Source organism: Papio anubis, chromosome 9, assembly GCF_008728515.1.
Source record: "Papio anubis isolate 15944 chromosome 9, Panubis1.0, whole genome shotgun sequence".
Lineage (NCBI taxonomy): Eukaryota > Metazoa > Chordata > Mammalia > Primates > Cercopithecidae > Papio > Papio anubis.
Window position 1 is genome coordinate 11,442,703 of NC_044984.1, and position 24,851 is coordinate 11,467,553.

Consider the following 24,851-nt stretch of genomic DNA (forward strand, 5'->3'; position numbering starts at 1 on the left):
CCTATAAATTCGCCTTCTGCGGTGGCCCCACACTGAACTCCTCCCAGGTGGCAGCTCTTTGGATCTGTCTGTCCTTCCTTTCTTTTTGCTCTTTTCCTGGAATGCCCTTCTTCTCTTGTCATCCTACTCAAGACAATCAGTTTCTCCCTCTATCGCTCCTTGAATTCACCACTGATACTGCACTTGTGTCCGCATATTGCCAGGTTTTATTTATGGAAGACACTTCTTAGCCATCTTGTGAGCTCCCTGAAGGAACTGTGTCTTCTTTATCTGTATAGCCCCACCTAGCAGGCACTCAAGGCACGCTTGTAGAATGAATAAGGGAACAGACCATTTCTTCTGAGCTGGTTCCAGTCTTGCTAAGCCAATTGAAAGAATGCCTTCTCTTGCAATCTACAAATTGAAAAGCCTGTGAGACCCTCAGGACACTCAGGCAAGTTTTCCAGCATATGTGATCACACCAAGCCTTAGTGCATTTGCCTCTCACGTGGAGAAGAGTCTCTTCTAAAAAAGTGAAACGGAGATGGGCTGGGCGCGGTGGCTCACGCCTGTAATCCCAGCACTTTGGGAGGCTGAGGCGGCGGATCACAAGGCCGGGAGATCCAGACCATCCTGGCTAACACGGTGAAACCCCGTCTCTACCAAAAATACAAAAAATTAGCCCGCGCGGTGGCGGGCGCCTGTAGTCCCAGCTACTCGGGAGGCTGAGGCAGGAGAATGGCGTGAACCCGGGAGGCGGAGCTTGCAGTGAGCCGAGATGGCGCCACCGCACTCCAGCCTGGGTGAGAGGGAAACTCCGAATCAAAAAAAAAGAAAAAAAAAAAATGAAACGGAGATGAAGGGTGAGACTCTTACAGTAGTTCACCTCCCCTAAGATCCTCTTGTGATTCAGAAGCATCTTGGAAAGAAATCCTTGACACTTGCCTCGCCCACCCTGAGCTGTAAGATAAAGCTCTGGGTGGTAAACGTGGCTCCATGGTAGAGAGCTTCCTTTTATCCTCACTGTTTCTGGAGGGGGAAGCGTTAGCACAGAGACTCCCCGGGAAACCCGAGGATGCCTCACCACCTCACCATAACAGCAGGAAACCCAGAAATGATTCACAGCTGAAACCTCTGGCCCACATCGACACATCACATCACATGGTCATTTCAACTGGAAACCAAACAGCCACCTGGGCATAATTATCTGTTTTTTTTGTGAAGGTGTAAATACACAGTGAGTAGGAAGAGTCCAACAAAACCTATTATAATGCTGGTGGTGGGCGCCACAAAGAGAGCACCCCTTACTAGACATCCCCTGGTGCAGAGAAAGACACGCTTTGTACTGAGTCTGGCGCCTGGGAGACCTGCCAGGAAAGTAAATCCCCAGGAAAGAGAGGCATTTCCCAGTAGGTGCTTTGCTTTTTGTTGGTTTTCTTTTCTCGGTTGTTTACTTTGTTCTACTTTGTTTTTACTATAGTTCTGTCCTACTGGTGGTGGAGTGGGACTCCTTCATGATGTGTCACAGTTTCCTTGAGTTTTAGGAAAAGACGGCCCACGTGGCAGATTCAGAAATGATGAATCAGCACATAAACAAACAGGAAGGTAAGCAGCCCTCCCAAGGTCACCTGGTTAGCGGCAGGGTGTGAACCAGAGTCCAGGTGTCCTGACCACCCACCACCGCCTGTCTTCCTCCCTCATACAAGATCCCTTCTAGGCCAGGGCTGAGAACCAAGGCAGTGGCATCATGGGGAGGGAGTGAGGACAGAAAGGTCAGGGAAGGCACCGGGAGGGAGAGGCAGTCCCAACCCAACTCAACAGCCTGAGGTCAAAGCCCAGCTCCACTCCTGGCAGCTGTGAGACTTTGGTGCATTTGTTTAATGTCCTTGAGCCTCTATTTCTTCACCTGGAAAATAGGATTGACGACAATATGGGTCACTCTAAGAACTAAATGCCACATCAAACTTTGGGTAAAGGGGTTGGCACATCATGAGGACCACGTTGGCGCTTAATACTCCAACGATGGCTTCCCTATAAGTGCAGAGTCTTCTTCAAGTGGTGGAGAGCATGGGTTTTGCCTGTTCCTTTAATCATGGCTGTGAATTTGCTCCAGCACCATTGTTCCCAAAGTAGAATCTACTGGCAGCTTCCCCCCATCCATGACCCATCTCTGCTTAGAGATTTTTTAGTAGTAGTGGCTACTTTTAAGGAGAACTCATTCCACTGTTGGACAATGGCAACTCTTAGAAAGATCCATCTTGCATTGGGATAAAATCTTATCTGCCTTTTTATAACTTCTCCCCACTGGTCTTAACACTACTGTTTTGGTTCTCATACTTTGAGAAATGTTCTCCCAGGGACTCTAGGTGATGTGTTGGGGATCAGTAAACCCATCAAATAAACAGGGCATGTTTTCCATATGAACAAAATTAAAATGAAGATTTATTAGGGAAACAGAATTTAAGCTTTGCATCGAATGGCTATGCTTTTTAAAATATGTGTCAGCCTGGGCATGGTGGCTTATGCCTGTAATCCCAGCACCGGGAGACCGAGGCAGGCAGAAAACCTGAGGTCAGGAGTTCGAGACCAGCCTGGCCAATATGGCGAAACTCCATCTCTACTAAAAAATACAAAAATTAGCCAGGTTTGGTGGCGAGCGCCTGTAATCCCAGCTACTTGGGAGGCTGAGGCAGGAGAATCGCTTGAACCCAGGAGGTGGAGGTTGCAGTGAGCCAAGATCGCGCCACTGCACTCCAGCACAGGCTGTCGCCTGTGAGAGTCTGTCTAAAAAAAAAAAAAAAAAGTTTCAATTTAAAATATTTTTTATTAAAACAAACAAGCATATTTTAGTATATAATATAAAATTCAAATCATTTCTTTTTCAGATTTGGCACAAAAAATTTTGCTTCGGGCAACCACTGCCAGCTCTATCCAGACCTCCCAGGAGTATCTATTCACTTGCCTGTGACACTGAGGATTTCTAGATGGAGAAGGCTGAGAAATGCTACTCTGCTGAACAGAGCTACAAAGAACAAATCTAATTCCTTTCCCATGGGGCTGCCCATCAAGTTTTCCTAAGATCTTACAGTTGGAAAGAGACTCAGAAGTTGTCTAAATCGATCTCCCTTCTGCAGCAATCCTAACAGATGGTCACCCAGCCTCCGCTGGATCAGGCTCAGAGTGGAAAAGAGACCACATGGTAATCATTGCCATTGCAGCGCTGGCCAGCTCTGATTGTTAGAATGTTCTTTTCTTAAGCCTAGCGCCATGCACAGGGACCCTGGAATGTGGCAGACCTGAGGTGGACAGCCGCTTCACCTCACCGGGCCTCAGTTTCCTGTAATCCCAGCACTTTGGGAGGTCGAGGCAGGCGGATCATCTGAGGTCAGGAGTTCAAGACCAGCCTGGCCAACGTGGCGAGACCCCAACTCTACCAAAAAATACAAAAATTAACCAGGCTTTAGGGCGGGCGCCTGTAATCCCAGCTACTCGGGAGGCTGAGGCAGGGAAAATGCTGTAAAATGGTGTGAATGGTGTTAGCTATATCACAAGGAAAAAAAAAAACGGACAAAAAGCCCTTAGCATTCTGTCTGGCATGTTGAAGGATTCAATAAATGTTCACTATCATCACCATTCCCTTCCAAGCTTCCGTGAGCTAAAATTCCAGACTGTTTGTAATGCTTCTGCAACACCGTGCTTTACATATTCAAAAATAGTTAATGTACTGTCCCCTGGCTGCACCTAAAAAGCTTTTGTTCCTAAGTTAAATATGCCCCCGCCTTCCTTGATAGAATTAACATTGAAACCTCTCAGTGTATGGTTTTTGGAAAGCTGTTTGAAAGCGTGTTAAAAATTCTTAGGAATGAACTGGAGAAATGTCAGAAGATGAAAAGTGCCACAGAGAAAACAAAGGGAGCAGAGGAAAGGGATGGAAAAGGCTAGAATGCAAGGGGCGGGTGCAGCTTAAAATATAGGAGTCAAGTACCTCACATTCAAAGAACTGGGCTTTCTCATGAAGCTTGATTAGAGACCATGGCATGGACCACAATGGGGTACTCCACGCCTTCTCAGAGTTGCAGGCAGACAGATCTGCCGTGCAGCACTGGCCACCCAGGCTGAAAAGCAGAAAGGCCTGAACAGGGGCTTGGCGAGGGCAGCCCAGGTTTGCTCACTGGGTGGCCAGAAGTTCAGCATCATCCTGTGCCCTCAACAGAAAGGGCCAGGGAGCAGGAGGTGGGGCACCAGGAGACCCTGTCTTTACATCATGCTCCAACCCCTAAAAATATGGCCCAATGCGTGTATTAGGCTCTCATCCATCCAGTTAATTCCTCCTTCTCTTATAGAGAAGAGTAACCAAGGCCGGGTGTGATGGCTCACACCTGTAATCCTAGCACTTTGGGAGGCTAAGGCAAGAAGATCACTTGAGCCCAGGAGTTCGAGATCAGCCTGACCATTATGGCAAAACCCTGTCTCTACCAAAAATACAAAAATTAGCCAGGTGTAGTGACGCACGTCTGTAACCCCAGGTACTTGGGAGGCTGAGGCAGGATCATCACTTGAACCTGGGAGATGGAGGTTACAGTGAGCCAAGATCATGCCACTGCACTCCAGCCTGGGCGACAGAAGGAGATCTTGTCTCAAAAAAAAAAAAAAAAAAGCAACAACCAAGTGTAAGGAACTGAACTGTGTCCCTCAAAAGTTCGTATGTTGCGCCAGGCACTGTGGTTCACGCCTGTAATTCCAGCACTTTGGGAGGCCGAGGCAGGCGGATCACCTGAGTTTGGGAGTTCGAGACCATCCTGACCAACATGGAGAAACCCTGTCTCTACCAAAAATACAAAATTAGCCGGTCGTGGTGGCGCATGTCTGTAATCCCAGCTACTCGGCAGCCTGAGGTAGGAGAATCGCTTGAACCCGAGAGGCAGAGGTTGCAGTGAGCCGAGATCACGCCATTGACTCCAGCCTGGGCAACAAAAGCGAAACTCTGTCTCAAAAAAAAAAAGAAATAGTACGTTAAGTCCTAAATCCCAGTGTCACTGTGTTTGAAGATAGGGACTTTATGGAGGGACTTAAGGTTAAATGAAGCCATGACAATGGGACCCTAATGTGATAGAACCAAGGCAGATCACTTGAGCTCTTGTAAGAAGAGGGAAAGATACCAGAGCTCGCTCACTCTCTCCCCACCAGCCACAGAGGAAAGGACCAAGCGAGGAAACCATTAGAAGGTGATCATCTGCAAGCCACAGGAGAAACCAGCCCTGCTCACACCTTGACTCTGGACTTCCAGCCTCCAGAACTGTGAGAAAATGCATTTCTTTGTTTAAGCCACCCAGTATGCTATTTTGTTACAACAGCCCAAACCAACTCAAACACATAGCATAGCAGTTCCTCAAAAAAGTGGCAATGTTAGTGGAAGTTTCTTCCTTTATGGGTTGAAGCAGAACATGGGGAGAGAAGAGTTCCCTGTTATAGGTAGATTCTTAAAATAATTCAATGCTGTAATTATAACAGATAAGAATGTAGGCTAAAACTAAATTTAAACAGGAAGTTACTTATATACCTCTAGCTATGAGTTCAATATATTATCTTATTCTTGGAAAAGAAAGAAATGAAATAAAGCCTTGAACAGAGGAAAAGGTAAAGAAATAAACCTGCGTAGAAGAAAATGGAAAAATTAAATGAAGTTGGAAGTTGTTAAGTACCAGTACTCTAAATTCTTTACACGAATTCAGACGTGTAAATCCTCATTGAAGGCAGGAACATTTGTAAAGTATTTACTGGACACCTGATGTATTCAGGGGGCTGAACTAAGTGTGGAAGCTATTAATAAAATAAAAGGTAATATTATCGATCCTGCCTTTAGAAACTTCTATTTTAGAATGCGAATACTAATAATACCCGCTGAGAATTTAGAGACCATCCCTTATCTCCAGAGCACTAGCCGCCCCCACCCCCCGCCCCCGTCCGCAAAGGTTAGGGAGCTCAACAGAAGACCAAAAGACCAAGATGGAGCAGGAGAGAACCCACTTACCCGGCAGGCGTGAGAAGAGTCAAGGTGTTTCTAAGCACACAGCTGAAAATGGAGAACACGTTGGGGCTCCTGAGCAGGGATTGGGGGCCAGAAACGAAGAGAGGCACTGACCAGCACTGTGTTCACAGTGGGGGATGAAATTTCAGAGAGATCATCTGGGCCCAAACCCACAGAGCCAAAGGGCCTGGAATGCGGGTAATGGGGTGAATCTGCTCCGTCAGGCCTCCTGCCGCTTGCGGACCTGCTGAGGTCTTTGACGCCATAGAAACCAAAATGAGCTGAGGCTTGGAGACTGGGTGGAAGCACCTGGGAATCTCATTTGATCTGTGGATTTTACTGATGGAAAAAAGGAGAAGATGGCCGAGCGCGGTGGCTCAAGCCTGTAATCCCAGCACTTTGGGAGGCTGAGACGGGCGGATCACGAAGTCAGGAGATCGAGACCATCCTAGCTAAAGCGGTGAAACCCCATCTCTACTAAAAAAAAAAAATACAAAAAAACTAGCCGCGCGAGGTGGCGGACGGGAGGCTGAGGCAGGAGAATGGCGTAAACCCGGGAGGCGGAGCTTGCAGTGAGCTGAGATCCGGCCACTGCACTCCAGCCTGGGCGACAGAGCAAGACTCCGTCTTAAAAAAAAAAAAAAAAGAAAAGAAAAGAAAAGAAAAAAGGAGAAGATGCTCAGAGTGGTGGTCGGTTGCTCTGCCCACATGGGCCACCCAAGAGCACCCACAACCCGCCCTTACACCATGTCCATAGAAAGGGAGTGGTTGTCAGGTTCGGGAGGAGAAAGAGATCACTTCCTTCTGGGAGCAGGCATCGGGTAGGGAAAGGGATCAGGCAGGTTACAGGTTACACAGCAAGAAAGCTCAAACCACCTCTCTCAAACTCCCTCTGATTCTCCTTCATCCTCCTGTTCCAAAGCTTGGCGACTAGGATGCTCCTCTGTGTCCTATGCCATCTCACAGGCCTTCAGCTTGTTCCCTGGGGGTAACCTCTGCAGAAGCAGGAGCGTGCCCTCTAGTCGGCTCTTCCAAATGTGAGGAATGAAAGCCTTACCAAAGCAAAGCTGAGGAAATGTGTTCTTCCTTCCTTCTCCTTCCACCCTTCCTCCCTGTCTTCGTTTCTTCCATCTTTTTTTTTTTTTTTTTTTTTTTTTTTTTTTGGGACAGGGTCTTGCTCTGTCATCAGGGCTGGAAAACAGTGGCACCATCACGGCTCACTGCAGCCATGACCTGCCAGGCTCAAAGAATACTCCAACCTCAGCCTCACAAGTGGCTGGGACTATCAACCACACCTAGCTAATTTTAAAATAAAATTTTGTACAGAAACAAAGTCTCACTTTGTTACCCAGGCTGGTGTTGAACTTCTGAGCTCAAGGGATCCTCCCACCTCAGCCTCCCAAGTAGCGGGGATTACAAGTGTGCACCACCATGCCTGACTAATCTTTGTATTTTTAGTAGAGATGGGGTTTTGCCATGTTGCCCAGGCTGGTCTTGCACTCCTGGTCCTAAGTGATCCTCCTGCCTCGGCCTCCCAAAGTGCTGGGATTACAGGCCTGAGCCACCACACCCAGCCTCCATCCCTTCTTTATCTATTCCTTCCATTTTTCTCTTTCCTTCTCTCCCACCCTTCCTCCTTTCCTCCCTTTCTTTTTCCTTTCTTCCATCTTTTATTCCTTCCTTCCTTGCTCTCTCCCTCTATTGTTTACCATTTATTGAGCCAGTCAGTCCTTTGCCAAATATCACAAAATGCATATAAAGATATGTTCTAGATCATAATTTAGCAGTGCTTATACTTAGGAGGGGGGAAAAACAGATGATGAGTTACAAATTAAACCAGACTGTGAGGGGCCACTAGCTTCGCTGAGGCAAAGAACCTCGAAGCATGATTCCATTTCCACAGATGGGGCTGCAGGAGAATATTCTGAGCCCAGCACAGAGGCCCAGATACACCGTGTTCTTCTGGGAGCCCAAATCCAGGCCTGAGAGCCCCTGGTGGGAGGAGGCTACAGCTCAGTGGAGGTTTCCTCTGCCTTTAAAATAGTTCTGGGATGTGATTTTTGCCTTGAGTTACTAAGCTAAAAAAACAAACCAGAAATACCTATGTTGCTCGAAATAGCCCAGTCCTCCCTTACGCCAGGTTCTCGGAAGCTGCCTTGGGTGCCTTTGCCCCACACAAACTCCCAACACCACCCACCTTGGTGACTGATGATGTGGGCAGAGGGGAGCAGAACGGGAAGCAGCAGCTTAGCTTCTCTGCCTGGCCTCTCTGTGCTCTTTTGTTCTGTTTTGTTTTGTTTTGAGACAGAGTCTCACTCTGTCGCCCAGGCTGGAGTACAGTGGTGCGATCTCAACTCACTGCAACCTCTGCCTCCCAGGTTCAAGTGATTCTCATGCCTCAGCCTCCCAAGTAGCTGGGATTACAGGCACCCACCACCACGCCCAGCTAATTTTTGTATTTTTAGTAGAGACGGGATTTCACCATATTGGCCAGGCTGGTCTCGAACTCCTCACCTCAAGTGATCCGCCCACCTCAGTCTCCCAAAGTGCTGGGATTACAGGCATGATCCACCGCTCCAGGCCAGTGCCTTTTTGAATTAAGTTTTTTTCCAGATCCTGAAGTCTCCCATTCCTGCTCGGTCTCTACCTCTACTCATTCATAGTTCCTATTTTTTTAGTACTAGGTACTTTTTATATATATTTTAACTTGTCTTCAATTATTGTCCTATTTACAGATGAAAAAACTGAAGACCAGAGAGGCTGTATAACTTGCCTAAGGTCATAAAACTACTTAATGATGAAAATTTAAAACCAAGTCTGTCTGACTCTGTAGCCATGGTTCTCACTGTCTGGTCCCTAGACTAGCCATATCAGCACCTCCTGGGAACTCATCAGAGACCTAATGAGTCAGACATCTCGGGGGTCCGGTGGAGCCATCTGTGTCCTGGCAAGCCTCAAGGCAATTCTACTGGACACTTCCGACCAAGAACTACTGTTCCAGCACGTTCACTTCATCTCCACGCCATGCTGCATCTCCAACTTCCTGTTCTCCAAATGCAAAACTCACCATGGGGGAATCATCCAGACACAGAGTTGGTTTTCACTTCTCCCTGCAGATGCTCACAGGGAGTTAAAGGTGCCTCTTCACTCCAGACTCTAAATTTGACACCCTTTCAGGTGGCCACCCCAGGTTCATTATCACACCAATCAGCCAACTGTTTTGAGTAGAAATTCCTTTCCCACCCTGTAAAGAATTCCAGGACACTGTCTATGAAGAGGGAAATCATGGCTTGGCTATTTGTTCAGGACACCCCTACCCTCTTCCAGACCAACAGCTCATTGAGACACCTCCCCTCGAGATACCACTTGACTACTGCCGCCAGTCGACATTTATTGATCGAGTACTGTGTCAGGTCCTCTCCTAGGCCCTTTGAGACACACTATCTCAATTAATCCTTACAACAACCCAAGAGGTAGACACGATTATCAGCTCATTTCAAAAATGAGAAAACTGAGGCACAGAATAAGCAATTTGCCTAACTTCACTAGCTAATCAATTGCTGAGATGAGACTTAAACTCAGTTTGTCTCAAGAACCCCATAGTCTTATCCACTACGCCTTATTGCCTGGTACGGGCCTTTGTCGAACAAGTCTTCTCTCGTGGTACACTCCAGGCCAACTCTCTGTGTTCCAGCTTGAGAGTCCTCTTTGCAGCCATGTGAATCCAGTGTCTTCCTCTCCCTAATCCTCTAGGGCACCTCTGCCCAGCTTTCTTCCACCTCCACCACCCCCACCCACTCCCCTTCCCCCCGACCACACACCTGGCCATTTCCCTCTGGAGCTGTTTCCTACTAGCTGGGCTGTCACCTCCCAGACACTTTTCGTTCCTTCAGACCAGCTTTGTCTCCTCTATGTGCTGTTCAGCATGGAATAAATTCTATCTTTTTCCAATTCCCAATTTCTAAGGCAGGTTTTGTTTTTTTTTTTAATTTTACCATCTCTGCTTTGACCAGACACTTGGTACAACTTCAAACATTGTCGCCTGTGGTTTGGCTGCCTAACAAGGAACTCTTGGCCCGCTTCGAAGCCAGCCTTCCTGAAGCCTGCCCTCACATTTAGCGCCCTTAATATAGACTCTGTCTACCACAGATCAGCGTGTACTGAGAAGATAGACGGGAATCAGGGAGGAGGCTATTTCATTGCCTGGTGGTGGAACCAATACTCAGTCTGGTGATATAAACTGAAAAATGCAAAAATGGGGAAGGCAAGGTGAGGAGTGAAGGCAGCTTCTCAGACTTGCTCGTGAGTTCGTAGTAAGGCATCTCCAACAAGAGTCTTGCAGAGGCCTCCTGGAGGGTCCCTTCCGTCCACAGTGATTGGGGCATAGGCTGCCTCAACCGTAATGGCAAACAGGAAACTCTGCCAACAAACAAAAGGAAAAAGGAAGCTCTCAGATTCCTGTTCCAAGCAGCTTTCTGGGAAGGACTTTATCTTGGGGGAAAGTTTTACTGAAGGAAATTTGACCTGAAGTTGCAAGTTTCCTTTGTTAAGAAAAGCAAATAACATGAAAGGGGAGAAAAGCAACAAGATGAAAGATCGGTCATCACAGATGCAGATCTAATCTCTGCCGTAATATAAACTGGAAGAACCTGGAACCCTGGGGAGGTGAGAGTGGCAGGCATAGTGGGGTGACATGAGCAGAAACAACAGACAAGACGAGGCTGACTTCCCACAGGGGCAGCGAGGGCCCTGGCTGAGCACAGAAGAACAGGACAACATAAGGCTTCCAAGAGCAGGTTAGAGTCCTTCAGTATCAGGATGCAGTGTTTATAATCTCATGGGCCATGGCAAGTTCTGTGCTCTATGCATCTGGGAAATGAGATAATCAAAGCACATAAATAATACCAGCCAACCTTTTAAAACACGGTCAACATTTTTAAACACATATTAAAATCTTCTTGAGCCCTTCTCACATATTAACTAATTTAAACCTCACGACAACCCTGTGAAATACATAACCAATATTATCACTTCCCTTTATAGGGGCACAGAAAGGTTAAGCACCTTGTTCAAGGCCATACAGTTTGTAAGGCTCAAAAGCAGGATTTGAACGCAGGCCATCTGGTACCAACGTCCCTCCTCTTAACCACCACATCTGACTGCAAAGCAGTCTCTAAAATTAATCAAGTGTGATATGGTTGGATGTTTTGTCCCCTCCAAATCTCATGTTGAAATGTGACCTCCCATGGTGGAGGTGGGGCCTGGTGGTAAGGACAGACCTCCCATGAATGGCTTGGTGCCCTCCTCATGGTGATGAGTTCTTGTTCTGAGGTAACAGGCGATCTGGTTGTTTCAAAGAGTGTGGCACCTCCCCACTCTCTCTAGCTCCTTCTCTCACCACGCGATGCACTGGCTCTCCCTTCACCTTCCAACGTAATCGAAAGCTTCCTGAGGCCTCACCAGAAGCAGATCCCGGCACTATGCTTCCTGTACGACCTGCAGAACTATGAGCCAAAATAAAACCTCTTTTCTTTATAAATCCCCCAATCTCAGGTATTCATTTATAGCAATGCCAAAACAGACTAACACAAGTGTATCTCCTTCTCTCTGTTCTTTAAGAATGTTGGCAACTCTTGGGATGGTAATAGAAGATAGCAGAAGGAAAACTGGGTTGGAATCCTAACTCTATGACAGAAGAAGGGGAGCTGGGACCTTGAACCTCATGAGGTGATTATAAGTAATGAGATAATACGCGTCTCTGGCACATAGTAGATGCTCAGTAAATCATTACGCTAGCTCATATTCACTGATGTTTATCAAGGGCTAAGTATGTGCTAGGCCCTAGATATAAATCTCCTGAATTGAATTCAACCAGACTAGATCGATTTTACACTCCTTCTTCATTTGAGGGCATGAGGAATGCTGAGGGTCAGCCTCTCGGAGAAGTTCTCAAAACTTCAACTCTATTTGTGTAGTAGTTGTGCACAATTCAGGTGAGGTGCTCATATTTCCTCTTAGTCATATTTTAATAAATGAAATGTATTCTATAGGTTACAATCATAAAACAACTTTCTCTCTTTCTTCTGTTATCCCTTCAAACCCTCTCTTTAAGAGGTTCTTTCTCTGCCCCTAGTTGAGATTTCAGACAGGGCTGGTGGCTTTCTGAGTCATTCCCGGACACATGGGTCATTTTCAGTCACAAGCACAACCTCCTTTTAGTATTTTAAGTAGCCAGGCTATGGTAATAATACAAACCCTGAGCTTTTATTTAAATTGGAGAGTCTCGCCTCTTACAGTAGGGCGAGACTGCAGATGGTGATTGTTTGCCAGTAGCCAGGCATGGCTGCGTGGCCAACGTCCTCCCCTTCTCCCCCACTGACCCTCCTCCCACATTCCCCAGCTGCCGCTTCTGAGCCATTCAGGATCAGACTCAGGGTAGTGGGGATTAGAGGAAAAGAGCAGCAGTCTTACACGATGGGGACGCTCAGGACCTGGTGCTGGTGCCTGCTGAGCCTGGCAGATATGCAACGCTGACCCTTTTGTGAAAGGCACTGCAGGTTGTCATGGGAACCTCCAACTCAGTTAACCTAACACAAACGTGACCGTATGTCCACTTTGCAGGGACAGTTCCAATGGAAGCCTGTTGCCTCAGCTATCTGGTAGTGGGCAGCTATTTGAGAAAGGATTCTTTCTCAAAAGTATCTCCAGTTAGGTGATAAGTTATGGAGCATCCTACTTAAAACAGATGAGGCTTCTCTGGAGGCACAAAGTTCAGCTTCCCCCAGAGATCTACTCCCCCTGGTCACCGCATCTGTCCGGGGGGGTCTCTGGACACAGTCCCTTCAGGAAGGCCCCCGGCTGTCTGCCTCCTGCATGGCTCTATCTATATCCATGGATAATGGATGCTTTTCCTCGCCATTGTCTAGGAAACTGCAGCTTGCACCTACTGCAACTCAGTCTCCCTCCCTCTCTTTTTTCAGTTCTTCCTGCTCAGGCCTGTCTCACTGTCACTTCTTAGTCTTCATATTCCTCTCACTCCCAGTAGTATACGGAAGCCCCCTAAAGCCCCTCTCACTTGGCTTACAGTGAGGGGACGTGTCCCTCACTCCTCTACTCTATGAGCCCTCTAACATCTGCCTCCAAAGGAATCTGCACTCTTGGCTCTTTTTTTTTTTTTTTTTTTTTTTTTTGAGACAGTGTCTCTTGCTCTGTTGCCCAGGCAGGAGTGCGGTGGCGCGATCATAGCTCACTGCAGCCTCAACCCCCTGGACTCAAGCAATCCTCCCACCTAAGCCTCCCAAGTAGCTGGGAGTAATGTTTTATTTGTGGAGACAAGGGTCCCACTGTGTTACCATGGCTGGTCTTGAACTCCTAGGGGCAGGTGATCCTCCCACCTTCGCCTCCCAAACTACTGGAATTACAGGCACGAGTCGCCATGCCCAGCCTCAACTCTCTAAAGATTGGAGGGGATGACTATAAGTCTTAGCAGGCCTGGTTTTACCATTTCTTGGCATGTCATGAATCACAGTTCAACTTCATATTCTTTATAATGTGGTATCACTTAATACCTATTGTAATATTTTCTGAGTTTAAGGATTCTGCCCATCTCCGAAACAACAGGAAGAGTTGAATTTAACATCAAATTATGTATGATTTAATAAAGAAGAAGGGGAAAAAGTCTTCCTGGTCTACTAAATCCTGAAAAGAAGATGATTCTTGCCTCCGTGCGTGACCCAAAGCCACAGCAGATTCCAGAAATGCAATGTTGACCGTGCAGGAAAGTAGCTGAGAAAGTGCAGCCTTAGCCGGGATTTCCCTCACCATAAAGAGGAGATAGATGCTGCCAGGGCTGCCTCGGTCCATTTTCTTGAATTTCTTCTTCAAGATGCCAATAGATGTGGCATCTGAAAGTCTGATTCAGGTTTATGGCACTCCTACCCTGGAAAAAAAAGGGTCTGTGAAGTTTTAGTTCAGCTTCGAACATGTGAACAGAAAGTCTACCCTAGTATTGCCCCTTCTATATGGGAAAACCTGGCTGCACAGCTAACTAAGGTGTGCACAGAAACATCAGCCTCGCTGGTGGCAGGTCTCAGTCTTTCATCCAATCCAAAAGGTAGAGAAGGAAGATTCTCTTCTCTGTGTCTTCAGGGGGATCACGGTGATATCCTTCAAAGCTGAAGGGCAGAAATCCAAGAGTATGGCCACGCGGAATCACTGTGTTCACCTCTGTTTTTCCTATGGGTACCTGGAGAAGACTGCTGGGCATTCCCAGGCCACAGGTTGGCTCAGTAGCTTAACCAGGAACAATCTGTGAGTCCTGACTTTTAGCTCCGTGTCCTGCTCACTACACAACTCAAGCTCTGTGGAGTAGCGTGTCTGCAGAAACAAAGAAATGCTTTTTAGAGTAATCGCACCTTTTCCCAGAAGCTGTGTTTTCATAGGAGCTTTTTGCTTTTTTCCCCAGCAGCAAGGTAAAGCAAGCAATTGAACTGACTTGTTCTCAGATCAATGCGTCCATTGTGTGCTTCAGGGAGCAAAAGGGTGTTTTGTTGTTGTTGCTTTTTTCTCTCTTTCAGTGTTGGTTTGGAGCAGAAATTAAACTTGGCCATGGGCTAAGAGGGAAAAGAACTGGATAGACAACTCTTTCTTTCTTTGGTTGGGATTTAGATTTCTGTAAAAATCCATAGGTTTATAAGTGAAATTGTTACTAAATACATACCTACTGATACACATGTCCTCTTTCAAACACCCCTTCACCTGCTCCTTTCCTCCTCACAGTAGCACCAGCTACACTCCAGAACGCTAGGACAACCTTTACTAAGGGGCTAAACTATTTGTGCCTGACATTGCTTGATTATCTTGCCAGGAAAACAGATGCAAGGTCCTGAGGTACTATCTCAAACACTGGCAAAGAAAGGGAGATTGAAAAGTTCATGCTTACCATGAACAAAGTTTCAGATCAAAATTCTACAATGTCCTAATCTGCTTACAAATTGGGGAAAGGAGTGGCACTATTTTTTCCCTGTTTCTCCTCTGCTCACAGGTGATTTCCACAGAGTCTATTCTCAGTTCTGGGCTAGTTTAACTGTAACTGGAGCCAAAACAGTTCAATAGGAAAGAACTGGTTTTTTTTGTTTTTTTTGTTTTTTTTTTTTTCAGCAAATGATGCTGGAACAACTGGATAGCCACATGCAAAAGAATGCAGTTGGGCCGCTGTGTCAGTCTGCTTGGGCTGCCATCACAAAATCCCAGACTCTGGGGCTTAAAGCATAGACGTTTATTGTCTAACAGTTCTGGAGGCTGGAAGTCCAAAATCAGGGGGCCAGCATTGTAGGGTTCCTGGCTTGCAGATGGCCACCTTCTCGCTATGTGCGCACATGGCAGGGAGGGAGGGAGAGAGACAGGCAGAGAGAGAGAGAAAGCTCTTTCCCTTCATACAGTGCCACAGTCCTATCTGAATAGGGCTCCACCCTTGGGACCTCATCTAGCCTTAATTACCTCCTAAAGACCCTTTCTCCTGATACAGTCACACTGGGAGTTGTTAGGACTTCAACATGTGAATTTGGGGGAGATACAATTAAGTCCATAGTAGTTCCATCTTCATACTATACACAAAAAACTAACTCAAAATAGATCAGAGACCTACCTGTGAGAGCAAAAACTGTAACACTTTTAGAAGAAAATATAGGAGTAAATCTTCACGACCTTGGGTTAGACAAGGCCTTCTTAGAAATGACACCAAAAGTACAAATGAGAAAAGGAAAAAAAAATTAGATAAATCAGACTTCTAATTAAAAACTATTGTGCTTTAACGGACACCATCAAGAAAGTGAAAAGACACCTCCCACAATGAGAAAGAATATTTGCACATCATATACCTGGTAAGGGACTTGTATCTGGAATATATAAAGAACTCTCACAACTCAATAATAGAGAGACAAATAATTAAAACATAGGCAACGAATCTCAATAGACCTTTCTCCAAAAAACATATAAACATGGCCAGTAAACACGTGAAAAGGTGTTCATCATTATTAACTATCAGAAAAATGTAACTCAAAACCACAATGAGATATCATTTCACACCCACTAGACGACTATAATCAGAAAGAAAGATAATAACAAATGTTGGTAAAAATGTGCAGAAATTCAAATCTTCAATATGCCGCTGGCAGAATATGAAATAGTACAGCCACTTTGGAAAACAGTCTGGCAACTTCTTAAAAGGTTAAACCTAAAGTTATCATATGAACTAGCAGTTCCATTCCTGGGTATATACTCAGGAGAAATGAAAACATATGTCCACACAAAAACTTCTATACAATGTTTATAGCAGCATTATTCATAAGAGTCAAAGACTAAAAGCGATCCAAATGTCTGTCAACTGATGAATAGACAAAAATGGTAAATCTATACAGTAGACTATGATTTGGCCATAAAAGAGAATGAAATACTGATACATGTTACAACAAAGATGAACCTAGAAAACACTATGCTAAGTCAAAGACGCCAGTCACAAAAGTTACATATTGTATGACTCAATTTCTATGAATCAGAGTAGGCAAATCTATAGAGACAAGAAAGTAGATTAGCGAGTTGGCTCGCGTAGGGTGGGGTGGGAAGAAACGGGGAGTCACTGCTAATGGGCACAGGATGTCTTTGGGGGCTGATGAAAATGTCCTAAAAATGATTGTCATGATGGCTACATGGCTCTGGGAAAATGCTAAAAACAATTGCGTTGTACATTTTAAGTGGGTGGATTGTATGGTACGTGAATTATATCTCATCAATGTTGATAGATGTGTGTATGCATATATACACAACTGAAAAAATGACATTCCCCGAGATTTGAAACAGAAGCAAAATTAAGAGAAAACGTTGGGAGTTAGACCCAATTTTGGGCTTTCATTCACTTGGGAGAAAACATCGAAGTGTCTGAAAGCTAGAAATATTGAATTAGGGGAAAATATACTCAGGAAAACCAAGGAGTGTAGATTGTGTTAAGCTGAACAAAATAATAAGGCACTGTCTTGTTTAAAGGGGACAGAGCACTAGCATATGACTTTTACGATGCTTAGAATGCTTCCTGATAGGAAGGAAATGGAACCCACACAGACCAGCCATGTCTGCTTCCCTGGAAGTGACCCCATCTGTGACATGTGTCCCCATCTGTGACATGTGACCCCATCTGTGATATGTGAATAACACAACTCTTTCCCCAATTATAAAAATAACGTATTTAAGATAGTATAAAAATGCAGAGAATGGCGGGGGTGGGAATCATTTTATCTTGCCATGCAAAGACAAGTACTAATATTTGACAGAGGTCCCTCCTCAGCACATTGTTCCATATACTCAAGCCCATGCAATACTTACAATTTTGTACCTATATTTTACACTTTAAATCAACATTTTTCATTATCATTTCAAACTCTCATAAATATTACTTTCAGTCGGAAGAATAAACCATAGTTTAAGTATTTTCCTAAGCCAGGGCTTTTATCTTTTCAATCTTTCACTTTTTTTTAAACGTTGCAAAGCAAATTTTGAACATAGAAGCCAGGCATGGTGGCACATGCCTGTAATCCCTGCACTTTGGGAGGCCGAGGCAGGCAGATTGCTTGAGCTCACGAGTTTGAGACCAGCCTGGGCAACAGGACGAGACCCTGTCTCTACTAAAAATAGAAAAAAATAGTCAGGCGTGGTGGTGCACACCTGTGGTCCCAGCTACTTGGGAGGCTAAGGTGAGAGGATCCCTTCAGCCTGGGAGGCGGAGGTTACAGTGAGCCGAGATCATCACATTGCACTCCAGCCTATGTGACAGAGCAAGATCCTGTCTCAAAAAAAAAGAAAAAAAACTTTTGAGCACAGATTTTTTTTCATCAGATTCAATTATTTCTTTAACATATCAATAATTTTATAGTAAAAGGTATGAAACTGTTTAATGGTCTTCATAGTGCTAATCAAAAATGTTTTATTAAATTGGTACAAAAGTTATTACGGTTTTTGCCAGTATGGCAATTACTTTTGCACCAACCTAATACCAACTTATACATTAACAGCAGTGTGTGATACGCCCATTCACTATCAAATATGAGGACTCCTGTTCCCCTTCTAGAAAGAATCCTGAGGAAGGAATTCTCACTGCAGCATTATTTAAGCGTAAAAATTGAAGGAAAAATAAATAGCCATCAATAATGGAAAAGTAAAATAGATCCCGATGAGTTATTTTTCAGTGACTAAAAATAAGCGGTTTCAAAGAATATGAAAAAAAAAAAAAAGATTTTCAGCCTAAGTGATGTAGTGAGACCTCATCTCTACTAAAAATAAAAATTAAAAATTGTCCAGGTGTGATGGCACACACCTGTGGTCCCAGCTACTTGGGAGGCTACTGGGAGTATCCCTTGAGCTTGGGAGGTCGAGGCTGCAGTGAGTTACGGTCATGCCACAGCACTCCAGCCTGGGTGACACAAGCTGAAAAGAAAATTCACAAATTCTCAGAGGAAATGACTTGTATGCCAAACACCAAATTCCTTGTGAGCTCGGGTAATATAAAAACACACCAGCGGCGATTAAGTCTGGGTTGTGGGATCATGAGTGATTTTGTTAACTTATTTGCACTTTTCTCTATATTCCAATCTGCCTGTACTGACAACTTATTACTTTCATAGTTTTTAAAAATCTCTGATGTTAAAAATTAGCCCATAAGTAAATTTGCTTTCAGAGACTATCCTGCATAGAAAAGGTGGAAGGCAGAAATCCACAGGTGCAACTGAAAGGCGGTCAGGGGCAGGGTACAGTGACTCACGCCTGTAATCCCAGCACTTTGGGAGGCCAAGGTGGACAGATCACCTGGGGTCAGGAGTTCAAGACCTGCCTGGCCAACATGGCGAAACCCTGTCTCTACTAACAATAGAAAAATTCAATAGGCATGATGGTAATGGCCTGTAATCCCAGCTAATTTTGGAGGCGAGGAAGAATCACTCTGAACTCAGGAAGGAGATTGCAAAGTATCACAACAAGCAGCATAAAATCAATGAAAGAGAGAGAGAGAGGTACAGAGAGAGATATGTTAAGAAAGGAAAGAAAGAAAAGGAAGAAAAGAAGCGTGTTGAAAGAAAGAAAGAAAAGAAAGAAAGAAAAGAAAGAAAGAAAAGAAAGAAAGAAAAGAAAGAAAGAAAAGCAGCATAGAAAGAGGAAAAACAGTAAAGAGGAGAGGGGAAGGAAGGAAGGAAGAAAGGCAGGCAGTGGAGGATGGGGAGTCTTGCAGCTCTGGCCTCTAGCTCCATCCATGCTGCCTGCTGGGTGTGCTTTGTGTCAAGGCTTTGACTGGATCTCATTCCTCATTGTTACAGGGAAATGGCAAGCTACCTCTATGCACTAATGATCCTGAGCCCATGTTCCTCAAGAGTGCCATCCCAGGGCTGCGCTGCAGCCGTCTAAGGTGCATTAACAGTTGATGCACATGAGGCAAGCATCCAAGAAAGGATTCTACATTTCCTGCCAAGCACAGGAGAAGGTGAACCTGGATCATGTTTGCACTTAGGAAGCTAAACATAATTTCAGCTTCAAGGAAACCCCCAGATTGCAAAATTCTGGAAAGAAAGCAAAATACATCTAATATTTCTGCCACCATCTCTATGAGTTTTCTGCCACCATTCTCCACCATGACCTCTGACCTGTCTAGCAGCCTCCTGGATTTCACATGAGCAAAGCTAAAATGGGAGGAAAGAGGGCATATGAAAAAAAAAATTAGATTGACAGAAAACCCAGAGTCAATAGGACAGTCTAGACTCCCCAGCTTGTAAACTATTCATAATGACTCACTCAATAGTCAGGCATTGACAACAAACTGAATGACTACGGACCTAGAGCTACAATATTGGCAATGTTATCTTTAATTTGAAGAGCTCCAATTATGCTGGGAGGTATTTATAATCAGGTAAAGAAAATTAGTGTCAGTTGGTTCCCAAGGATGGGAATATGGTTGACCATATTCTTTTATTTCCCAGGTTATTGTTATAACATCTCTGTATAATTTTATATACCCATATACACAAGTGGCCAGAAATCCCTTTCTAGCCATCAGGGACCCACAAGGTTCTGTTTAGCAGATTTATCCCAATGTATCTATCCTCAGTAATGCTGTATAAGAAACCATCTAAAAACCCAGCGGCTTAAAACAACAAGGATTTCACCGGGTGTGGTGGCTCATGCCTGTAATCCCAGCACTTTGGGAGGCCAAGGCGGGCAGATCACCTGAGGTCTGTAGTTCAAGACCAGCCTGACCAACATGGAGAAACTCCATCTCTATTAAAAATAAGAAATTAACTGGACATATGGTGGCGCATGCCTGTAGTACCAGCTGCTCGAGAGCTGAGGCAGGAGAATCACTTGAATCCAGGAGGCAGAGGTTGCAGTGAGCTGAGATCGTGCCATCGCACTCCAGCCTGGGCAACAAGAGCGAAACTCCGTCTCAAAAAAAAAAAAAAAAAAAAACCCACAAGAGTTCAGTCTCACATCTACAGGTCTGCAAGACTGACTGTGGTTCAGTGGCTGTAGGCTGAGCAAGGCTACAGTTCAGCTGTGCTTAACTCCAACCTGTCCTTAGCTCCAGCCTATAGGTTGAGCTGTAGGCAAGTGTGTTCATTCTGGGCCTAAGCTGAGTGGATAACAGCTGCCTGGGGAAAGGTCTTCCCGTCATGGATCACTGAGATACAAAAAGATCAAGCTTTAATGCACAGGCTGTTTTCAAGCCTCTACCATCACATCTACCAATATTCTTTTTGACCAAACCCAAAGTTAAGGGGCAAGAAGGACACTCCTCCCACCATGAGGTCACCGCAAGGGTGTTGAGGAGTAATTCTCTTTGAGTGCTATGACGAACTGAGAATAGCAATTCTAATATCCACTGTGATGGTGAAATCTCCACTGGTGAAATCTTGACCAGTTCCTCTTCTGACTACTTCTGATTTTCTCCTTTGGCTTTCCAGACCACATGCACGACTCCTGCAGGTGAGCCAGAATGCCAAGAAGTCAGCATTATAAGCCTCAATGGAGAAAGAACAAGTTTTCTTTTTGGAAAGTTCCTCCCAACCTGCCATGTGTCAAGGCATCACCATTAATTGGAAGGGGACATGATGATGCAAAATCACTGAGTATAAAGAACTCAGAGGCTAAAAAGGGAGTGAGGGGAGGAAAGAGATGTAGCTGTTTGAACTATACATGAAGTTTAAATTAATTTCAACCAAAACATACCTAGCAAAAGATGTTCTCCTGACTCTATCTTATGTTCACTATTTTATTACAGAGGCAATAAATGCTTAATGGTTATGGGGATGAATCAATCTAGTGAGTAGAAAACACAACCGTATAAAACTCCATCACCCCTGATTAGCTGCCTTTCAAATCCTTTATACATGGGCTATTTTGGGCCTTGGAAATCAGGGTACTGCTACCTAAACAGTGTCATGAAAATCTTAAGGCTCTGAGTCTAGGCCATTTGAACACCAGAAATTCTTGTTCTCATCTCTCAACTACAAAGGCCTACGTGAGTTCTCTCTTACAGATTTTTTCAAATTTATAGTATATGCAATTTATTGATTTATTTATTTTGCAAAAATGGGGTCATCTATCACATACCACTTTTCACATTAGAACAATTTTCCTTATCAACAAAGATATGTCTATATCATCATTTTAAATTCTGCCTTATATCTCATTTATAAATTACCATAAATTACTTAACCAACACCCCATTGATGGAAGTTTAGGTTATTTCCAGTTTTTCAGAATTACTTTCTGCATGCATAATAACTCACGTCACTTCATATACAAACTGAGGCATTTATTTTCATTTTCAGATCTAAGAAATCTAAGCAGTGCCTTATTGACAATAAATAGAACCACCCTTGTGGTGTTAAAATGTGGGCAGCAAGAAAGGAAATAGTGTGGTTGGGTGGAGATTAGTCATTTTTGAAAGAGCACGTATGTACATTTTGCATGTTGGTGACAATTCACTCAAAATTTTAAAGAACCCAGCTTAAGTTTTGAATCAGCCTTAAGCACTCTGAACTTCAGATGCTCATCTCAGCCTCTTAAGTCTGCCAACCAAGCTGGAGACAAAACAAGATCTGGCTCCCTGGTGGCCGCCTGGGAATCCTGCCCTTGGCGTCATTTCTGGAAGGGCAAAGGAACCCTATGGACTCCTGTATCACTAAGCTAGAAATGCCACCCAGCTCCTCAGCCCATCTCTATCACCATGGCAGGGGGGAGGGGCCTAGGCATTATCAGAATGGGTCAGGACTAGCTCAGAGCCAATGTCAAGCTGGCTGACTGTAAACTAAGCCAGGCTTTCAAGGGAAGGCTTTTGAAGGAAATAAGCCAACAAAACAGCATCAGAAACTGAGGAACCATTCCTTCTCCAACTCTACTCCCCAAGAGATACCAAGGTCACACAGGATACAGCAGTTGTTGAAATTATTACTGCTATGGAACAGAGCTTTTTTTGGCACCAGAAGAAGTTATTCTCTTCTGTCAACCCTCTTTTCCTTTCCCTTGGATTTTCAATCCTTCCCATAGAAAATCAAGATTGTCCAGCAAAGAACATGCTTACCCGAAAGACCACAGTGCCACTCAAAAAGAAGAAAGTCCAACTCTACCATATATATAACCTTCTATCAATCCTCTGACCTTCTGACTTCATAATATATCTTTCCAAGATAATAGATGCATGGCATGTTAAAGCCTAGGAGGACCATGGAGATTGTGTCAATATCTTCATCCTTCAGTGAGTAGATGGGGATCTCAGAGAGGATGAGCAACCTGCCCATGGCCCCACAGAATTGGTGGCAGAGCCCAAGACTGTTGGCCCCCAACCACACTGTCCAGACTTCAAAAGCTGATCCTCTTGCCAATGGCCCACACTTGTAACAGCCTTTTTGCCTGAATGTCTCTCAGAGATGTCATAAAGACTAATTACTGTCTAGCTATATGGTTCCTTTTGTCCTCTGGATAAACTTGCTGTATGCTATTGCACCTGGCAGGCCCCCATAGAAACTAAAGCTGGAACGAAATGAAGGAGCTCAACTAGATTAAAACCATTGACAGAACACTCATCCCCCATCCTTTGGTCTCTAGACAACCTAGCAGGTAAATGTGAGGCATTAGACAGAGTTAAGCCTTCTACATCAGTTAAGCTAAAAGAACAGTTTATTTCATACCCCTAAACTTCACAGGAATAGAACACAAGCTACAAGGCAGTAAGAACAAAGGAACAGACTAGATACATTTATTTTTCAGAAATTTTAAGCCATGGAAGAACAAAAAAAAATTTCTTCAAAGAAAATTTAGGGGCAGGGGATTGAAATACATGCAAAGCTTATTTTTAGTGCCCTTTACAGATATAAAGTCATGCTGTTCGTTTAGGAACAAAAAAATGCATTATGTATAACTTGTTTCACTCATAAAATTACCATGTTTTGTATATTGATATATTTAGACATTGGGAGATCTGAAAAAAGCGTTTTTATCATTTCTTTCCTGGTTATTTTCTTGGGCGAAAGGGAGGTTTTTTTTAAAAAAAAAAGTCCTCAGTGGAAAAACTTTTCAGAATTTTGAGAAAATTTACAGATTTTAGAGGATTTTTACTTTTCCCAAAATGACTAAGTCATCAAGTTCTCAAGTCACTGAACTCTAATGCATTCAACCAATGTCCTCTACCTGTCAAGAGATGAGCATGAACACGAACCTGCAAGCTGATAACTAAACCGGGTTTAGTCATGGTGACCTATTGTGGAACTTTCAAAAGTCCACTGTAGAAGTTCCACAGATTTGAAATTCACTTTGCCCTCCAAGGCAGATCTTTTCTGTTCTTCCCACTGTAGCACTACTTAAAGCCCATTTCTAGAAATGAACTGGGAGAGGTCATAAGTCATTTAGTTTAGACCCTACATGAGCACAAATCCTGTCTATATGAGGTCTACAAATGGTCAACTATCCCTTGCTTCTCCGCAGTCAATGGTCTAAGGCCTAATTGACATGCTTTACCATATACATTTATGAATGTGTGATGATCTGATCCATTTCTGTCTTCCTCACTAGGCTGCAGATGCTATCAGGGCAAGAACCAAACCTTCTCTGCTGACTACTTTGTTCTGAATGCCTACCAGCAATGGGAACAGAGCAGTAAATCTACGCTCATACCTTCTGAGATAGCTCTTAATGATAGAATTTCTCTCTGTGTATTGAACTTCTATTACTTTCCCTATAACTTCTATGTACTGGGTGGATTCTGCCCTTCTGGTCCATCTAGATCTTTCACAAGACAGCCCTTCAGATATGTGAAACATTATGTCATCCTCCACTCTTCTCTCCTCTAGGCGAAATATCCTCAGTTTCTTCAGCTTCTCCTCTAGGCTAAATATCCTCAGCTGTCCCACATGTGGTGTGATTTTTCAGTTCCTTCATTACCTTGGATGCCCTTCTCAGAAGACATCACTGCTCTGGTTCTATAAACCCACATGGCTAACATGGAAGGGGAACAGTTTCTGGAATGTAAGGTTATTGACATATTAAGTGCTTTCCCCCAAAAATGGTTCCAAAGTCTGGGACTAAACCGGAACCCTGTAACACTCTTCGCCAAAAACTGATTGATGACCAAGTCACCTTCTACAGTTACATAAGGCATTTAGAAAGATACAAGTAACAGAGGAGTGACTCGTGACCAAGACTGCTAGTTGTCCGCTAAGATACATTCTCTCCTTTCTCTATGGCAATAGAACCCCTAATTTTTAGCTGGACATGTAGCTGGCTGCAGTAAAGGCAATGTTTCCCAACCTGTCTT

The 24,851-nt window shown here is 44.3% G+C and overlaps 1 long non-coding RNA gene across 2 annotated transcripts in view; it reads right to left on the reverse strand.

Annotated features, from left to right (window-relative positions):
• Window positions 1-8,510: 8,510 nt before the first annotated feature.
• Window positions 8,511-24,851, reverse strand: part of LOC108580897 — an 85,080-nt gene continuing 68,739 nt past the window's right edge. For both annotated transcript variants that reach the window (XR_001892492.3, XR_004176006.1), the window contains exon 3: window positions 8,511-10,426. This is a non-coding gene — a long non-coding RNA (uncharacterized LOC108580897). The remainder of the gene's footprint in view (window positions 10,427-24,851) is intronic.